This window comes from Balaenoptera musculus, chromosome 4 (assembly GCF_009873245.2).
Source record: "Balaenoptera musculus isolate JJ_BM4_2016_0621 chromosome 4, mBalMus1.pri.v3, whole genome shotgun sequence".
NCBI classification, from domain to species: Eukaryota; Metazoa; Chordata; class Mammalia; order Artiodactyla; family Balaenopteridae; genus Balaenoptera; species Balaenoptera musculus.
The window spans coordinates 22,692,790-22,710,868 of NC_045788.1; positions in this window are offsets into that span (position 1 = coordinate 22,692,790).

An 18,079-nucleotide genomic window follows, 5' to 3' on the forward strand; every position below is an offset into this window, starting at 1 on the left:
CCAGAGGTTAACGGACTTATCCAAGTACACAGTAAGTGCTGAGTAAACCCAGGTCTACCTGACAGCTCTTGGCTGTGTGGTCACTGGTTTCCTAGGTAAGAACAGCCTCTGTTCCTATTCCCTAAAACATCTGTGTTTCAGAGCAGAGTTAGTGGACCAAGCCCAAAGGGGAAACAATTTTTTAATATATATTTTGTCGGTTCTAATTGGACTATCAGGGCGGGGGTAGGAGTGAGGTGAGTGAGGCAGCAGGGCACAATATTTAGGACATGTAAGATGGCACTCACTCTCAGGATCATGCCAGTAAGTGCAGCCTTGGAACTTGCATAAAACTGGAAGTGAGTGCCTCCTTCAGTTCTGTACCTTAGACCTTTCATTCCACTCACCCTAACTCTGGGCCTGTGGCCTAGACAGCTCAGGTGTAGATACTTAGCAAAATCCTTTCGAAGCTGCATTTCTTTATTTCTCTGCATCTTCACAATCATCTACATTCATTCATAGAACAAATTCTAATTGAGGCCTTACCATATGCTAGGCCTTGCTGTAGGAGATGGGAATACCACCCAAGACGGACCACGCACGTCCAGAACGTGTCCCCTTTTGGCTGCATCTCTGTTAGGCAATATCGATCAATATATTTTTAAAATTTTATTTATTTTTGGCTGTGTTGGGTCTTCGTTGCAGTGCGCAGGCTTCTCATTGTGGTGGCTTCTCTTGCAGAGCACGGGCTCTAGGCGTGCAGGCTTCAGTAGTCGTGGTGTGTGGGCTCAGTAGTTATGGCGCATGGGCTTAGTTGCTCCACGGCATGTGGGATCTTCCCGGATAAGGGATGGAACCCACGTCTCTTGCATTGGCAGGTGGATTCTTAACCACTGTGCCATCAGGAAAGTCCCACGATCAGTCATTTTTCCTCCTTCTCTTATCATCCTTTAGTTGATGCCAAGGACTCAGAAGCACAATGCCCAGGGGGTAGGTAGTTAAGAACTGAAATTCAGTTTCCCTTCTTCCGTTCCTCTTTAAAAAATTTCTCCCAGGGACTTCTCTGGTGGTCCAGTGGTTAGGACTCCGAGCTTCCACTGCAGGGGGCACGGGTTCAATCCGTGGTCGGGGAACTAAGATCCCACATGCTGCGCGGCGTGGCCAATAAATAAATAAATAATAAAATTTCTCCCAGGTTTATGCTTTAAAATCCTTGTCCTTAAAAAGCTGTGAAATCAAGACTTGTAAACTCCTTGTTACATCTCCCTGAAAGTGGAAAGTTACAGGCAGGCCAAAAGACACATCCAGATCAGATCTTGGTGAATGTTGTTTTAACAAATGCCAGTGGAATGAAGGGGGCAAAGCCTGCCCTGGCACGTGTCATAACTGGTAACGAGGCAAACAATGGTGAAACAGCAGCTCAACCAAACAAACATTCGGATGCCCTCGTCTGCGCCTCGCTTCCCAGGGAGTGGGGTGCCCTCCGGCCCTCGCCTCTGCCTCGTTGTATTCTGGGCTAGGCCCGTAAAATAGCACAGCACATACCGCAGGGCAGAGCTTGGCCCAGACATGTGGAGTTTTCATGATTATGATTACTTTATGACAATGTCGGCATTTCCTGTCACAGTTGAGTGCTTGATCAATTCTAAGTCACTTAAGACTCACATGCAGTTTGTAGACTCTCTGGCCACCTTGCCTCTCCCTCCTACAGTGCATTTTGGGTCACTTTGTCACTCACTGTGCCCTACCCCATTGTGTGCAGGGCTGCAGAAAGGAAGAGAAATAAATCCGTTCCATTTTGGAACAGGAATTTAAGAAGAGGGCCAAAACCATTAACTGGATTCCGGATTCTTAGCACTTAAATGACTTACTCTATCTGCTCACATCTCCCACCCACCCCCCTTTCTTTTATGAAAAGATAACTCAGCTAATTCACCTCAGAGGCTACATTAAGTTGGAATTTTCTTGTATGTAACACATGAGACACACAGGAGCTGGATCGCCTATATTTAGCTCTTTTCCTCCCTGGCATGGTGACCATCTTGCCAGTAAAAGTGACTGTAAGCCAGCACCCTTGACACAAGGAAGAAGGAGGGGCAGTGGGAAAGACTAAAAGCAAAGTGCAATTCCGCATCAAAGCTTACTTCTAATCATACCCTTGCACCAAAGACTAACTCGGGAAGAATGTGAGAGCGTGGAAGCTTTCCTTTAGAAAAAATTCCAGAGAGAATGTGTTTGACTAGTTCTTCCCCGTTTCGGTAGAGGCGGACTATTGAAATATTGTGTCATGAGGACGTGTCTGCACTGGCCCCGCGGTGTGTGCATCTCTCCCCAACTCCACAGTCTAGGTGACCTCAGTAGCTTGGATTGGACAGCAGTGGGTGTATCTGCATCACGAAAATTGGCAAATCCTACAAATCGGGTTTGTTTTTTTCTAGAGAGAAGGTTGTTAAGCATTACCAGCTTTTCACTGACTTGTCCCTGGAACATACTGTGTCTGGTTAAGTTATGACTCTGCCCGGGACCCCACAAGTTCTGCCCCAAGACTTGCTTCTGTTTGCAGGGGGTGGGCAAGGCTGCAGGGGAGAAACCAGCTAAAGAGTCACAAGCCACTGCCCATGGGAGATACTCACCAGCCAGAGAAGCTGAGAAATGCCAGGGAAAGCTGGATGCAAGGCTACCAATATCTGAAAGATGACCGTAAGAGAACGTGAAAGAGGGGCAACCACCAAAACCAGAACAAAAGGAAAGAAAGGCAGGGGGAGGAAAACGGTCCAAGTGGTCTGTAAGTTCACTACAAAACTTTACTTAACGTCCTAAGATGTCCTGTGGAATCATCACTCCACAATAAGGATTCATTAAAAATGTGACAAAGCTAATGTGGGCATGTGATTTGATGGAAGTTACTTCACGTTAATGGGATTTGCCACCTCTTCCATGTGCACTGACTTAAAGCAAATGTGATTCATTCCTCTGCAAAAATACAAAACACACAGAGTTAAAAATGTCCCCCCCCAAAAAAAAAAAAAATGTCCGCCACAGGTTCCCAAGAAAGACTTCCTTCTGCTAGGAGTTCTGTCCTTCAGGCACAAACATCACCCCAAGCATCTGCCACAAACCTAAGCCATAGACCCCAAGACCACACCTATGAGCTGCTGGGCTGCTGAACATCACTCAGAAGACATTAGAACTTTTCAGAAACTTTTGAGATTGGAGGATCAGGTATTAGGGTGGGTGGTAGGCTGATTAATAGCCCCCAGAGATATTCATGTCCTAATTCCTGGTCAGTGTTAACCTTATATGGCAAAAGGGACTTTGCAGGTGTGATTAACATAAGAATCTCAAGTCTGCGTGTGGCTGTCAGTTCCATTCCAGTGCTACAGGAGTTCCAGCACCATGTGACTGACTGATTGGTGGCTTTCAGTTTTAGGTCTTGGAGACAAAGTGAAAAAAAAAAAAAAAAAGGATCTTGAGATACGGAGATTATCCTGCATTAATAATCACAACCTTCATTCTGAGAGGGATGCAAGAGTCTGTCAGAGAAGGCTGTGGGATATAGGGAAGCAGATGCCATTGGTGGAATTACCCACATTGAAGATGGGGGAAGGGGCACTAAGCTACCAGAAACTGAATAAAGCAAGGAAATGGATTCTCCCTGGATTCTCAAGAAGCAACCTGTCCGGCCAACAACTTGACTTTTAGCCCAGTGAAACAGATTTTGGATTTCTGGAATCCAGAGCTATAAGTGAATAAATTTGTGTTAAGTCATCAACTTTGTGGTAATTTGTTACAGCAGACATAGGAAACTAATACAAGGTACAATATATTTTCTGGCCTTGGAATTAAAGAACTTCCGGAGGCTTTAGGAGAATTAGGAAAATACAGAGGTCAATTATTCTGCAAAGGAATAACTATAAATTGTGTTAATTAGCAAACGATGCCCCCTATTCTCCAATCCTGACCTTGACCCTGCCCCAGGGGAGGGCAGGTTTTTTTTTAGGCCTTTTGGGAGGAAGGACATGAGAAGAAGGAGGAAGAGGTTACATGACAGCCTACCCAACAGCCACCTCTTCTTCTTCATTGCACACGGATGCTAAATATTGCTCAGGGAAGCTGCATGCCCTTGCCTAGGGAATGAATCTTGATTGGTCTAAGCCCAGCATCCCTTTTGCCAATAATTGGTCTAGGCATGGTCATGTGACCTCTTCCTGGCCAATGAGAAGTAAACAGATGCCTGTTGAGATGCTTTTTGGATGGATTTTTTGGTCATTGTTCTAAATAAAAAGAACCACATGAAAAAGAAGTCCTTTTGCCCACTTCTTTTTTAATGTTTAAGTTAGAAGAGGACGATGATGCCTTGCTCTGAAGTGGCCATCTTGAGACCATAGGGTATGAGCTTGAAGATAACAGCTAACACGTGAGGCAGAGTGGCAAGATGGAAAGGGCCTGGGTTCTTTTTTTTTTTTTTTCAGCCTCGCCCCAGACCTTTGACCTTGAGAGCACAGAGTCCTAACCACTGGACCACCAGGGAATTCTCAGGGCCTGGGTTCTTGATGATACTATTGAGCTGTCAAACCTACCACCCTCAGACTTCTGAAGAACATAATAGGCCTCTTAAGGCTTAGATTTGCACTGATCGTCAAGATTATGGTTACTTGCTGCCAAACACACTTAAAGAATAAAAGAGAGAAGAAGGAAGATGGAAATCCAGAGGAATGCACATCATGCTTTTACAGAAGCGGGCTGTCAGAAAACAAACGCATAGAAGCAGAGAACAGAGGAGCGGTTACCAGGGGGGAAGGGACGGGAGGTGGAGAGGAGGGTGAGACGGGTAAAGAGGATCAACTGTGTGATGACAGATGGAAACTAAATTCTTGGTGGTGAGTACACTGCAGGGTATCCAGAAGTAGAAATATAATGTTGTACACGTGAAACTTGTATAGTGTTATAAACCAATGTCACCTCAGTAAAAAATAAATCTAAAATTGTTGAAACTTCACCATTAAGTATTCAATTTGATGAATTTTGTATTAGGTATATAACTGTGTAACCACCACCCCAATAAAGACATTGAACATTTGAATCACCCTTTTTTTGTTTTGCCACACCACACAGCTTGTGGAATCTTAGTTCCCCAACCAGGGATTGAACCTGGGCCACAGCAGTGAGAGCACTGAGTCCTAACCAATGGACTTCCAGGGAGTTCCCTGAATCACCCTTTAAAAAAAAAAGTGGACTGTCAGGCCTACAGTTGCTGCCAAAGCTTTCAAAGTGAGCCCCCAAAGTTGACTGGAGGACGCCCTGTGGGGGACAGGGGACACCCAACACACCTTTGGCTGGTAGAACTACATCTGTGCACTCTTTGCCCACCTGAAATCCCTTTCCAAACCCTGGGGCCGGTTATCCAAGTGACAGACAAAGCGTTATTTACTTAGGGCACCAGCACCAGAAGCATGAGAAAAGCATGCAATAGCAAAAATCATAGTCGTCATAGGAAACATTTTTAAAATTTTTTAAATTTCTTACCCTCCTTCAGAACTTAGTGTGATTTGGATTTGGATTATAAATGGCCAGAGGCACAATACTTTTGGTGCTCAGAATCTCAAGCAATGGAATCACAGAGGGGTTCACTGCACCTAGGGCTAGGCTGCTTGGGTTTGAATCCTGTTCTATCACTTACTAGTTCTACAACCTTGGACGAGTTGCTTGATTTTTTCTTTTTTTTCTTTTTGCCTTCGTTTTCCCATCTCTAAAATAGGGTAATGATGCTAATACTAGCACCTACATCTTAGGGTTGTTGTGAGGCTTAAATGAGTGTATCTATACATGGTGTTTAGACAGTGCCTGGCACAGAGCAGGTGCTTTATGTTGAGAAGCTGTTGCTGTTAACATTATAGTGAGAACCTCTAACGACCTCAGTGTGGCCCTGGCTCTCTGCCCTCTGGTCATAGGGAAGTCACTTGACCCAAGGCCTACCAGACAGAGGCCACTCGAGGTTGTGTGACTGACAGCAGTGGGACTCCCCTTATCATTTGCTGAGAGCCTGTGAGCTGCTGCTCCTGTGACTTAGGTCAGAGGCATGAGAGGAGCATTAGGGTCCTGGGACACTAACCAATGGGCCGCCAGGGAATTCCCTGAATCCCCAGGGACACTTTACCTCTGTCTGCCCCCCACTCCCACTCCCATGGGATCACAAGAGCCAGTTGCTTCCCACCTTTACTTGGTAGCCGTGGGTTTCTGTACTTGTACCAGAAGCTACTCTTGACTGGTATGGTTGCCTGGTCAAGACCCGGCCTAGGTCTGTGCAGAATTGCTCTTACTTACTCCTGATATGATTAAAAATGCCACTGGACCACTATGAATCTTGAGCTAATTTCTTTATTATTTGTCCTGTAGTTGGGGTGAAATGAACAGTAATTCCTCTTATAAGGTGAGAGTCTTGAAAAAAAATTTTAAGTAGCATTTTTTTTTCCTATTAGAAAGTAATACAAGATGAAGCAAGATTGATCATGGGTTAAAAATTACTGAAATTCAGTGATGGGTAGATAGTGAAGAGGGGGGCTATCACAATTTTTTCTATTTTTTGTTTATGTTTTGATTTTTCAAAAACTAAAAGTTCAGAAAAAAAATATTCATTGGATAAAATTAGTAAAAAACCAAATACAAAAAAGAAACACTGTCTTAAGCAAACCATTTATATTTTGGTAGATTTTGATGGATACATTTAGTGGACTGGTTATATATTTGGTGGATTTGGTGAACTGTGGTGGAGAGACACATATTGGTTTTTAACCATTCTGGGGTCACAGTATATATATTGTTTGAGAATGTGTTTTCCATTTAACAATGCATTATAAGCATCTTCCCGTGTCAAAAAATTCCCTGTTAATCATTTTTACAACTGCATTTCATTCCATAGATGCACCATAATTTAACCAATCCTCTGTTTTGATTATCACTATTTTTTCAGTTTTTCCTTATTATAAATAATCCTGTAATGAACATCCTTGTAGCTATCTTGCAACATCTTTAATTATTATTTATCTTTGTCCTAGGATAAACTCCTAGAAATGGAATTTGGGGTATACATAATTTTAAGGCTTTGGATAAATATTGCCAGATTGACCTCCAGAAATGTTATACCAGGTTGCACTCTCATGAACCATGGGCTGTGATCTTCTGATAAGATAATAGAAAACTATTAGGAATCAAAGGCTCGGTGGCCAGCTACCTCCTCAGCCTGCTTGTTGCTAGGTTGCCATGTATCAGGAACAGGTACTACTAGGATGTATGATTCAGTATTTCCATTAAGAAAATGCAAAGAATGTAATTTGAGACCTTTAAGGTCAGTTCAGACCTTATCTGATCCAGCTTCCGAATATTACAGGTGAGAAAATTCAGCCCCAAGGTCCTACAGTTAATCGAAAACTTTCTGGAATTTCTGTGCTACAGAAGACTTATTACAATGATGTAGCCTAATAATAATAGCTAACATCTGTTGAGCACTTACTCCATGTTTTTCATGATTCATTATTTGGTCCCTCCCCATTTTACATTTGAGAAGTCACTTGTCAGTCACAATAATCTAAAAACTGAATATAGATCGAACTAAAAATTATATACAGGAGGATGGGGGAGGGATGTATTCATGTGGTTTAAAGTAGCAAGTAAGAGGACAAAATCTTCATCCTTCACACAGGGTATTCAATCAGAAAAAAAAAAGATTTATTAAAAATAAATTATTTAGCAATATGGATACACTCAAAGAAGCAGCTAAAATAGATGAAATGGGTTATCTTTGGGAAATAGGAATGGAGGGAGAAGGGGACCAGAGAGCTGTGTTTTTCACAATTGACCTTGTAGAACCATTTGACTTTTTAAAATTATGGATGTTTACCACTTCACTAAAAATAAAAGCTAAAGCGACAGAGAAGAAAAAAAAAAAAAAGAAGGCACTAAGAGGTGAAGTAACTAGACAAAGGACACACAGCAAATACTTTGAAGATCCCAGATTCAAATCCAGGCAAATAACGTCCAAAACCCCAATTTAACCATCAGCACATCCCTTATTTTTAATCCTGGAAGGGAAACTGAATCAATAATTCCTTTCAGGGACTTCCCTTGTGGCTCATTGGTTAAGAATCCACCTGCCAATTCAGGGGACACAGATTCGATCACTGGTCCAGGAAGATCCCACATGCCATGGAGTAATTAAGCCCGTGAGCCACAACTATGGAGCCTGGGCTATAGAGCCCGCGAGCCACAACTACTGAGCCCACGTGCTACAACTACTGAAGCCTGCGCGCCTAGAGCCTGTGCTTCGCCACAAGAGAAGCCACCGCAACGAGAAGCCCACGCACCTCAACGAAGAGTAGCCCCCGCTCGCCGCAACTAGAGAAAGCCCGTGCGCAGCAGCAAAGACCCAACGCAGCCAATAAATAAATAAATAAATAAATAAATAAATAAAATTCCTTTCAGGCCAGGCTGGTCCCCACCCCGTTTTCCAGGAGCACACGTGTGACCGGAATCTTGTCGCTGCTATTCTATACCTCCACCTCCCCTCACTCCTGTCACTGCTCACTTCCTCCTAATGGAAGGATTTTTATGGAACTTCATGTTTCTTAAACTTCTTTTCTGATCGATAATAGAAACTACTATTCCTTCTTTTTTTTAAGGGTTTTTTGATGTGGACCACTTTTAAAGTCTTTACTGAATTTGTTACAATATTGCTTCTGTTTTATGTTTTGGTTTTTTGGCCGTGAGGCATGTGGGATCTTAGCTCTGCGACCAGGGATCGAACCCGCCCCCTGCATTGGAAGGCGAAGTCCTAACCACTGGACCGCCAGGGAAGTCCCAGAAACTACTATTCTCAAAGCAAACCCTCTCCGGGTAGAACCCGAGGGGACAATGTTTGTGATTTCCCCCTCGTTAATCCAGTTAGAGCTGGATGTCCAAAATTTAGCTCTTCCGCAGCACTGGAAACGATGATAGACACGCACCAATTGTATGTTGTGAATGGTTACTAATTGACAGCTCTTCCTGGGGTCTTCCTGTCAAAAAGAAAAAGTCCTGGCTACTCCTGGACTATTATTTGCTTAAAACAATGAAAGCCCTCACAATAGCAGGGGAAAATGTTACTGGACCGGGAAAGCAAGTAACCAGCAAATAATCCCCAGGTCTCTTTGGAGCAAACCAAGGCAGAATTTTAAAAGCTCTTTCCTCCTTGTGTCTTCCAAGGTGGAAAAACCTAATGAATTACATCACCTGGGCAGGGTTGCAAGGCTGGCAACAAGGTCATGGCCACAGCGCTCACAGAAAGGGAAGGCACAGGTGAAGGACCCACTTATAACAAAAGTCCTTCCCTTCAACTTTTTTCCCCCTTCCAGACCTAACTTACACTTCAAATTCTGAAGGAGAACTTAGTCATTAAAGAACAAGACAGCCACCAGAAGATTACAATCTTATAATAATAATACTTTTGCCGGAAAGGAGCACCCCACCTTATGAATCATCCAACCACTATTCTTTGTCTGGCCTTTTCTCAGCTCGTTTCCTTAGTTCTGTCAATTGCCAATTTTTTTTTCTGCTGGAGGAAAAACCTCACTTTGAGTTAATCCTCTGTCTCTGGTGCCAAAGCCTGCCTGCAGCACAGCTCAGGTAGGGTGCATCTTAATCATCTGTAGCAGAAAGGAGCCGTGGTTGACAGGTTCTGTGATGTCTGGGACTTGGAGCTGGGGGACAGAGAGCCTGGACACCCTTCCCTTTCTCCAGGGCATCAGCACAAAGTCAGACATACAGCCCACTTGCCAATTCACCCACTTCCGGCTGACGCTCAGAAGGTAATTTTAAAAAGGATGTTAAGAAAGCAGGATAGAGAGTAACCTGGTCAAACAAACCAAATTGTCTTTACCTATCCGTGTGTTTTGGTGGGCTGTGCTGACATATCTTAATGGATATTAATTAAACATCATTATTTTTGTCAAAGTGCACCATGCTGTCTCCAACATCGCACGTTACCAGGAATGGTGCCTGTTGATTACAGCTCGGATGAGCCCCATGGTTCTCAGGCTCTGCATCTTTCCCAGGCTCTCCTCTGTCTTCCCTCTTTTCTCCGCTTCACCATCATCACAGACCTTCATTCAGTCCTACCTGTTGCCTTTATCATCGGTGGTTTCATTAGGATTTCTCAAAGTTCTTGAACATGGGTCAGCCATTTTTATGTTTTTTGAAACTCTCAAAGCTATGAACAAGTAAATAAACATTCAGAAACACCTCTCAGAGATACAGGTGACCCTCACCTGTATTCTACATGTGGCATTGAATTCAAAATTGGTGATGAAAGTTTGGCTTTAAGAAGTGTAGAGATTCTAGGCTGAATTTGAAAAAGATAAAGTAAATAATCAGTCTCTGCTTGTAAACGGTCACTGTCATTGATAAAATTAACCAGACTGAAAGATAGTAGAGAGAAATGGATAAGCATGTGAACTCTAGGATCAGACCTGCCTGGGTTCAAATTCCACCTTGTACTAGCTATGTGACCTTGGTTAGGTTACCTAAGGTCTCCGCATCTGTAAAATGGAGGTGAGCAAAGTAGCATATCTCACAGGATTGTTGTGATGATTAACAATATTTTTATAATAATTAATTTAATAGTAAGAAATCATATAAAGTACTTATAAAAGTGTCTGACACATGGTAAGCACAGAAGAAGTGTTAGCTATTAACACTTTCAGAGGAGCACAAGATGCCAGGAGAATGTGAATGATTTTGTTAATGAAGCCAGTCCTTTGTTCATAGAGTTTTCCCAGAAGATGGGCTCATCCTTGCCCCCTGAAATTTGCTACCAGCAGATACTAGTCATCCTAGAGTTTGTGTTAACAATTCCATGCTTATTAACAATAAACCAACGTTTGGCCTAACAGTATATACATATACTCTAGGCTTAATGGTTGTTCTAAGTAACTTCCAGGAATTTTCCTTTAGTCCTCTGTGCCCCAGGCTTGGGAGTGGTCTCATAGCACAAAAGGAAAGGTCATGATTCCTTCTTTTACCCACAGACAGGAGCCAAGTATTAAATTTTCCCTGGGATACATGTGCACGCACACACACACACACACACACACACACACACGGTCTTACGTGTGTGTAATGCTGAACAATTTATAAAGAACTTTCAAATACACCTTCCTTCCATCCTTGGAATAACACTTTGAAAAAAGCAAGGCAGCTTTTCTTACTTTCAGCCCCATGCGTGTGGAACTTGATGCTTAGTATAGTTCAGTGACTTAATCGTTCACCAACCATTCCCCTGTGATTCTGCAAATTTTCACACCTCCTAGGCTGGTCTGTGCTCTCTCTTCTGCCTAACATATCCCTCATCTTCTTCAAGGATTAGCTCAAAAGTCACATCCTCTGTGACAAGCCTTCCCACCCAGCCGTGTACCCGCTGCCTCCCCTGAGCTCCCAGAGGAAACTTCTATTACAACACAGCTTGTGGGGAGGTGGCGCCCTGAGCTCCAAAAGGGAAATGCCCAGGCTTGACTCTCTAGTCCTCCCCTTGCTAGCTGGGTGACCTTGGGCAAGTCCCAGCCAGACCCGGGCTCTGTGTCTTCTGAGTAAAATGAGGATACTATATCTACCATTTATTATCTACACGTTTCAGGCGCTTTACCGATTAGCTCGCTTATTCCTCTCCAAAGCCCTAGAAGAAGGGATTATTCTGCTCTGTCTTACAGAGCTCTCAGGCTTGGACAAGTTTTGACTCCAGGCTATTTGACTCCATTTCTTTCTAGTAGATTATGCTCCACGTTTTAAACAGGAATGATTCTTTTGTGATTCCCACTGCTCTAGTCTTTGAGAAGGTAAAATAGGTAAGTATGTCAACAGCTTTGTGACTCAGTGGTTGGGTTGCTCTCCTTCTTTTTCTGCCCTGTCACACAGTCCTAATTGTCCTTCACCAGGGTGGTCTAACATGTGTGGCCTCAGAGTGGTCCTCGAAATACATCACAGACATAGAACGTTTGCATCAGCTAGTGACTGACTCTGGAAAATAGTGACTCTTAATCTTTCTAAACATACACAGACACAAAAACACACAGACACACTTTTCAAGTTGTGAAAAACAACAGACATACCTAAAAATGGACAAAACATAGAATGCAAGCTTGAAGAATTATGATAAAGTAAAAATCCATACAACTATCTCCCAGGTCAAGAAATAGCTCATCACCATAAATAAGCTATAAGGATATATTGTGCAACATGGAGAATATAGACAATATTTTATAATAACTATAAATGGAATATAACCTTTAAAAATTGTGAATCATGGGACTTCCCTGGTGGTCCAGTGGCTAAGACTCCACGTTCCCAATGCAGGGGGCCCGGGTTTGATCCCTGGTCAGGGAACTAGATCCCACATGCCACAACTAAGAGTTTGCATGCCACAACTAAAGATCCTGCAGGCCACAACAAAGATCCCGTGTACTGCAACTAAGACCTGGCACAGCCAAATAAATAAATATTTTTTTTAAAATTGTGAATCACTATGTTGTACACCTGAAACTTATATAATATTGTACATCAACTACACCTCAATTAAAAAAAAAAGAAATAGCTCATCACCAGCAACCAGAAGTCCCATCATGCCCCCTCCCAATCACCGTCTCTTCTACCAGAGGTAACTACTACCTTGACTTTTATGGAAATCACTTGTTTGCTTTTCTTTTCTTTTTTTAATAAGACAAATGATCTGGCATCATTTTTTTGACTTTTTCTTTTTTTTTTTTAATTAATTAATTAATTATTTATTTATTTATTTATAGCTGTCCTGGGTCTTCGTTTCTGTGCGAGGGCTTTCTCTAGTTGCTGCAAGTGGGGGCCACTCTTCATCGCGGTGCACGGGCCTCTCACTATCGCGGCCTCTCTTGTTGCGGAGCACAGGCTCCAGACGCGCAGGCTCAGTAATTGTGGCTCACGGACCTAGTTGCTCCGCGGCATGTGGGATCTTCCCAGACCAGGGCTCGAACCGGTGTCCCCTGCATTGGCAGGCAGATTCTCAACCACTGCGCCACCAGGGAAGCCCTGTTTGCTTTTCTTAATAGTGTATTACCCAATAGGCATTCCTAAACACTATACGGTAAGTCCTCTTCACACGAACCTTCAAGCTGCGATCTTTCAAAGATGCGAACGTGCGTTCCCATGTCCAATCACATAAGTTAGTTCATGTGTCTGGAAAACACTGTCACATGCATGCATCCTCTACAAGTGGTTGTGCTTTTGTGTACTTTACTGTATAGTACTGTATAGAGCATAGTAGTACAATATCTTTATTTCAAGCTCAGGATGTCCAGAAGCAAGCGTAAAAGCAGTGGTGATGTAAGCTGGTACTGCTAAGAAGCGCCAAGAGAGACAAGAGGAAGAAGTAACTGAAGAACTGAAGAGATTCACAAAGCAGGAAACGGCAAGGGGATTTTCTTTATTTGAGGAGGCACTGTTAGTTTTTGAGGCACAGGACCCGAACGTAGAACTGTACACAAAGGTTGCAGCAGCTGTTCAAAATGCAATTCAGTGCTACTATGTCATCTATGACCAAAAAAAAGAGCTACTAGCCAGACATCACTGGATTGTTTTTTCAAGAGGGTAGATAGAATTGAATCCAGCAAGGAACCAGAATCTGTGCCATCAAAGTCAGGTGTGAGTGAAATTGCAGCTTGCCCTCCGTCTCCTATTGCTGACGATCCTTCAGCTCTACCATCTCCCACCTCCTCTCCCTCCTCCAGTCAGTAACTCTTCTTGCCTGTTCACTCGATGCCAGCCCCTGTATGCCAGCTGTTGTACTGTACTACTGCACTTTTCACGGTACTGTACTGTACGATTAAAAATGTTTTCTTTATTTTTTGTGTTTGTTTTTTATGTATTACTTGCATGAAAAGTATTATAAACCTATTAAAGTACACAGCCGATTGTGTTAGTTGGATACCTCGGCTAACTTTGTTGGACTTACGAACAAACTGGACTTATGAATGTGTACTCAGAATGGAACTCATTTGTATATAGGGGACTTACTGTAGTTACATCTTGCCTCTTACTGAACTTTGTATAAATGGGGTCATATGATACCCAGAGTCAGGCTGGGTCAGGCTTCTTTTACCCAACATCATGTTTGTGAGAGCCACCCATGTTCTGTGTAAATGGGATTTGTTCTTTTTCATGGCTGTATAGTATTCTGTTGCGTGACTATACCACAATTTACTTACCTGCTATGGATAGACATGGGGATTGATTCTTCCACTTTGGGGCTATAATGAAGAACAGTGTGAAGACGCCTAGGATATTGAGTCCAGTGGTCTTTTTCACTAATCCACAGGTGCTTTCTATGTCTCTACTGTCCAGAAATGATGCTTTCTCCCCAACACACACCACGCCACCCCCTACCACATCATCTGCTGTTTAGCCTGGAAATGGCAAAACATTACAGTACAAGCTGGGAACCAAAAGCTATTGAAGAAATAAGAGGTCAAAGACTTTCCAGAGGCCTCCCTTCCTTTCTGCTTCAGATTTGACTCCTGATAACCATAGCAACAACAACAACAAATACTTGAAAGCATGAAAAGAATTGTTATTCATTTCCTCTAGGTCTTGGGGTGGTGGTGGGGAATAGGAGAGAAAGTGCTGACCTTGTCAGTACTGCTGGTGAGGCCGGGCCCAGGTTCATTAAAAACCTCAAGCAGGGTTGGGGGTTGGGGGAGGGGGGGTGGATCCACTTCTGCATAAGGGGAGGAGAAAGGACTGGGCTTCCGCTCCTTTGCAGGACCTGATCCACAGCCAGTTTTCAGATAATCTGGGGGCGAAGGACAGCGAGGCCGGCAGCAAAGAGGCTCATTCTAGCTGCAGGTCATGCAGGAAGCTGGCCGGGCTGGCTGGGTTACCAGTTCACGCTATCAGCCTGGCTCCTAGAAGGTGGGCCTGGCTGAGCTAGCGGGAGTGTCTCCCACCCTGCTCACGCCAAGAGGTACCGCATTGGAGGGGGGTGTATCTGACCCAGTGGGCTTCTTACTGGGGAAATGAAACATGGACGCTTACAGCAGTTTACAAATGACAAGGTTCTAGTAAAGTAAGACTTCCCTTCAGGGCCTGAACCAGCCCACGAATCTCCCTCCTCAACTCCAAGTTTCCTGGGTCATCTGGCAGAGAAACCATCCAGCTGCTGTCATTTATTTTGCATTTTCATGGTTTCAGTACGTTGGACTTCAATTTTTTTCGACAATACACCGCTGGCAGAAACATAATTGGTACCATTTTTCTGGAGGGCTTTTTGGTAACAAGAATCAGAAGCCTGGAAAACAAGCTTTCCCTTTGACCCAGCAATTCTACTTCTAGGAAGCCATCCTAAGGGAATAATCAGAAATAGACACAAGAATATTCATCACAGTATTGTTTATAATATGGAAAAACTGGAGCCAACCCAGACAGACACAATAAGGAACCAGTTAAGTAAATCTCTGGACATCGTTATAGGAATGTTATCAAAGACTGTGTAATAGCACGGAGTGGTGTTAACTCATATTATAACATGATGGTCAGCAGTATCATCCCAAAGGGGGAAAAACACTGAAAGGATATCCGTCTTCGTAGAAACACGCTTATGGGTTCATGTGTAATTACAGAATCAGTGTATACTATGTGTAATGTTTTAAAATCTTTACTTTTTTTATTGCAAAGTTAATACATGCTCATTGAAAAGAATTCAAAGTTTTTATTCAAGGCCACTCCTTGGGAGTAACCACTGTCAACAGTTTGGTCTATTCCCTTCCAGACCTATTTATATTTTCAAGTGTTTTACAAAACAAACATCCCTAGTTCTCTCAATAACCCCTGTGGTATAGTATTTTTATTTTCCCGATTTTTAGAGCTAAAGAAACAGACTCAAAATGGTTAAATCTGGAACACCTTCACCATCTTCTGGAATACAAAATGGACGTGAACATGAAGAGTCATATCCTTGGCTAGTCCTAGACCACTTTGTATTGTCAGTTCTTGGGCCCTTGGGAGGTGAGATTTGGAAGAGGTGCTGGCCTTCAACTCCATCACAGTGCAGGAGTTCCCTTTGCTCCATTCGGAGAGGTGACCCTCCAGTCACTTCTAGCATATGCCCAGTGACGGGGTGAAGGACAGCCTCCTTCACTTCCTGGAGCTGAAACCTACCCCCTGCGATTTGAATTCCTTGGTCCCAGTTTCTCTTCTGAGTCCAAGTCCTACTGGTGAGTCCTGGCAAACCCAGCAAGGTATTTACCCAGAAGCAGCTGGAGGCAGTCTTCTAGGGGGAAAATGCAGTCAGGATGAAGGAAGAAGTTGCTAGGTCAAAGGTTGGACCAAGGGTTGGATCTGAGAGCCAGCTTCCAGGCCTCAAATAGCAAATGAGTCAAATGAACTGGGGCCTGAAGGAATTAAAAAAAAAAAAAAAACCAGTTCATAAGTTGTCTGTGCATTAGAGCAAGCATGCTGGTGTTGGACTGCATCCAACATCTAGCCCTGCAGAGAGTCGGGCTAGACACTCTGGAATGATGCAGAAATTCACTCGTTCTCCCACATAAGAGCACTCCACATATTTGCACTGCACCCCTCCCCGCATCATGACTCACCTTAATCTTCTCTTCTAAACACCCCTGCAAGGATCTCAATGTCCTTTCCCATCCAGTTACTGTTTCTGGATATATGGTGCATTGAATCTTGTCCTTGTTAATTTGTTTTGTTTTGTTTTATGATTTTTTAAAATTAATTAATTAATTTATTTTTGGTTGCATTGGGTCTTTGTTGCTGTGCGCTGGCTTTCTCTAGTTGAGGCAAGCAGGGGCTACTCTTCATTGAGGTGTGCGGGCTTCTCATTGCGGTGCCTTCTCTTGTTGCAGAGCACGGGCTCTAGGCATGTGGGCTTCAGTAGTTGTGGCACACAGGCTCAGTAGTTGTGGCTCGCGGGCTTAGTGGCTCTGCGGCATGTGGGATCTTCCCGGACCAGGGCTCGAACCCGTGTCCCCTGCATGAGCAGGTGGGTTCTTAACCACTACGCCACCAGGGAAGCCCTGTTAATTTGGTTTTAATTAACCATGTAAACTAGTCAGTTTCTTCCACTCACCCACAATCTACCATGTTAGCTAAGTGGCAACCTGGTAAATTTCCATCTTCTTTGGGGCTACAGAGGAATACACTCTAAAGGCTGGATGGTCTTCACCTCTAAGGAAAGCAGACTTTTTAATGAAAAAGCTGGTTGACCCTTAGGTCTTATTCTTTCCTTGGGCTTCCTCCTGAATTAGTGGAACTATAAGGAGGTTAGTTGATGATGCCAAACCATAGAGTGAAATACTTGATGCTGAACCCCAAGTGGTCTTTTCACCTACACACACACACACACACACACACACACGCACACACATATATATATATATCTGCCAAATAGGCAGTATCCAAATGAGATCCAATGTCTTAGGTTGATGATTTGGCAAGACTGGTAGAAAATTCCAGGTTACATTCCTTTTATAAATGAGAAGGCAGAGAGTGTGAGGTCTAATGATATCTAATTTAAATTTTCTAGTCTTTTTATTTCTGATCCAAAACACCCTACAGAGGAAAATGTCCATCACCTAGCTCTTTGGTGTCTTGAAGACAAAACCCCCCTGAATTGTTACTTGATTGAAGCCAGTCTTTTCATCTTTATAGTCAAGATATAGGCTAATGATAAAAGATGCTAGTAACAATACTATTAAAGTTATAAAACATATCTTTCAAATAATTCACTCATTCATTTGTTCACTCATTCAGTTCTGAAAGATAACGAGCCAGCCATGCACACATCTAGGAAAGAGCATTCCATGCAGCAGAAACAGCAAAACCAAAGGCTCTAAGTGCAATTGAGCTTGGGACTTCCTGAGAAAGCAAGAGACCAGTGAAGCTAGAGCATGGTAAGGTGAGGGGAAGAGAGGTAAGAGATGAAGTCATCAGATTGGGCAATTGATTACGGGTCAGGGGAGAGGTCCAGGCTGGAGGTATATATTTGAAGGTCAGCAGCAAATAGATGGTATTTAAAGCCTTGAGATTGGGTGTG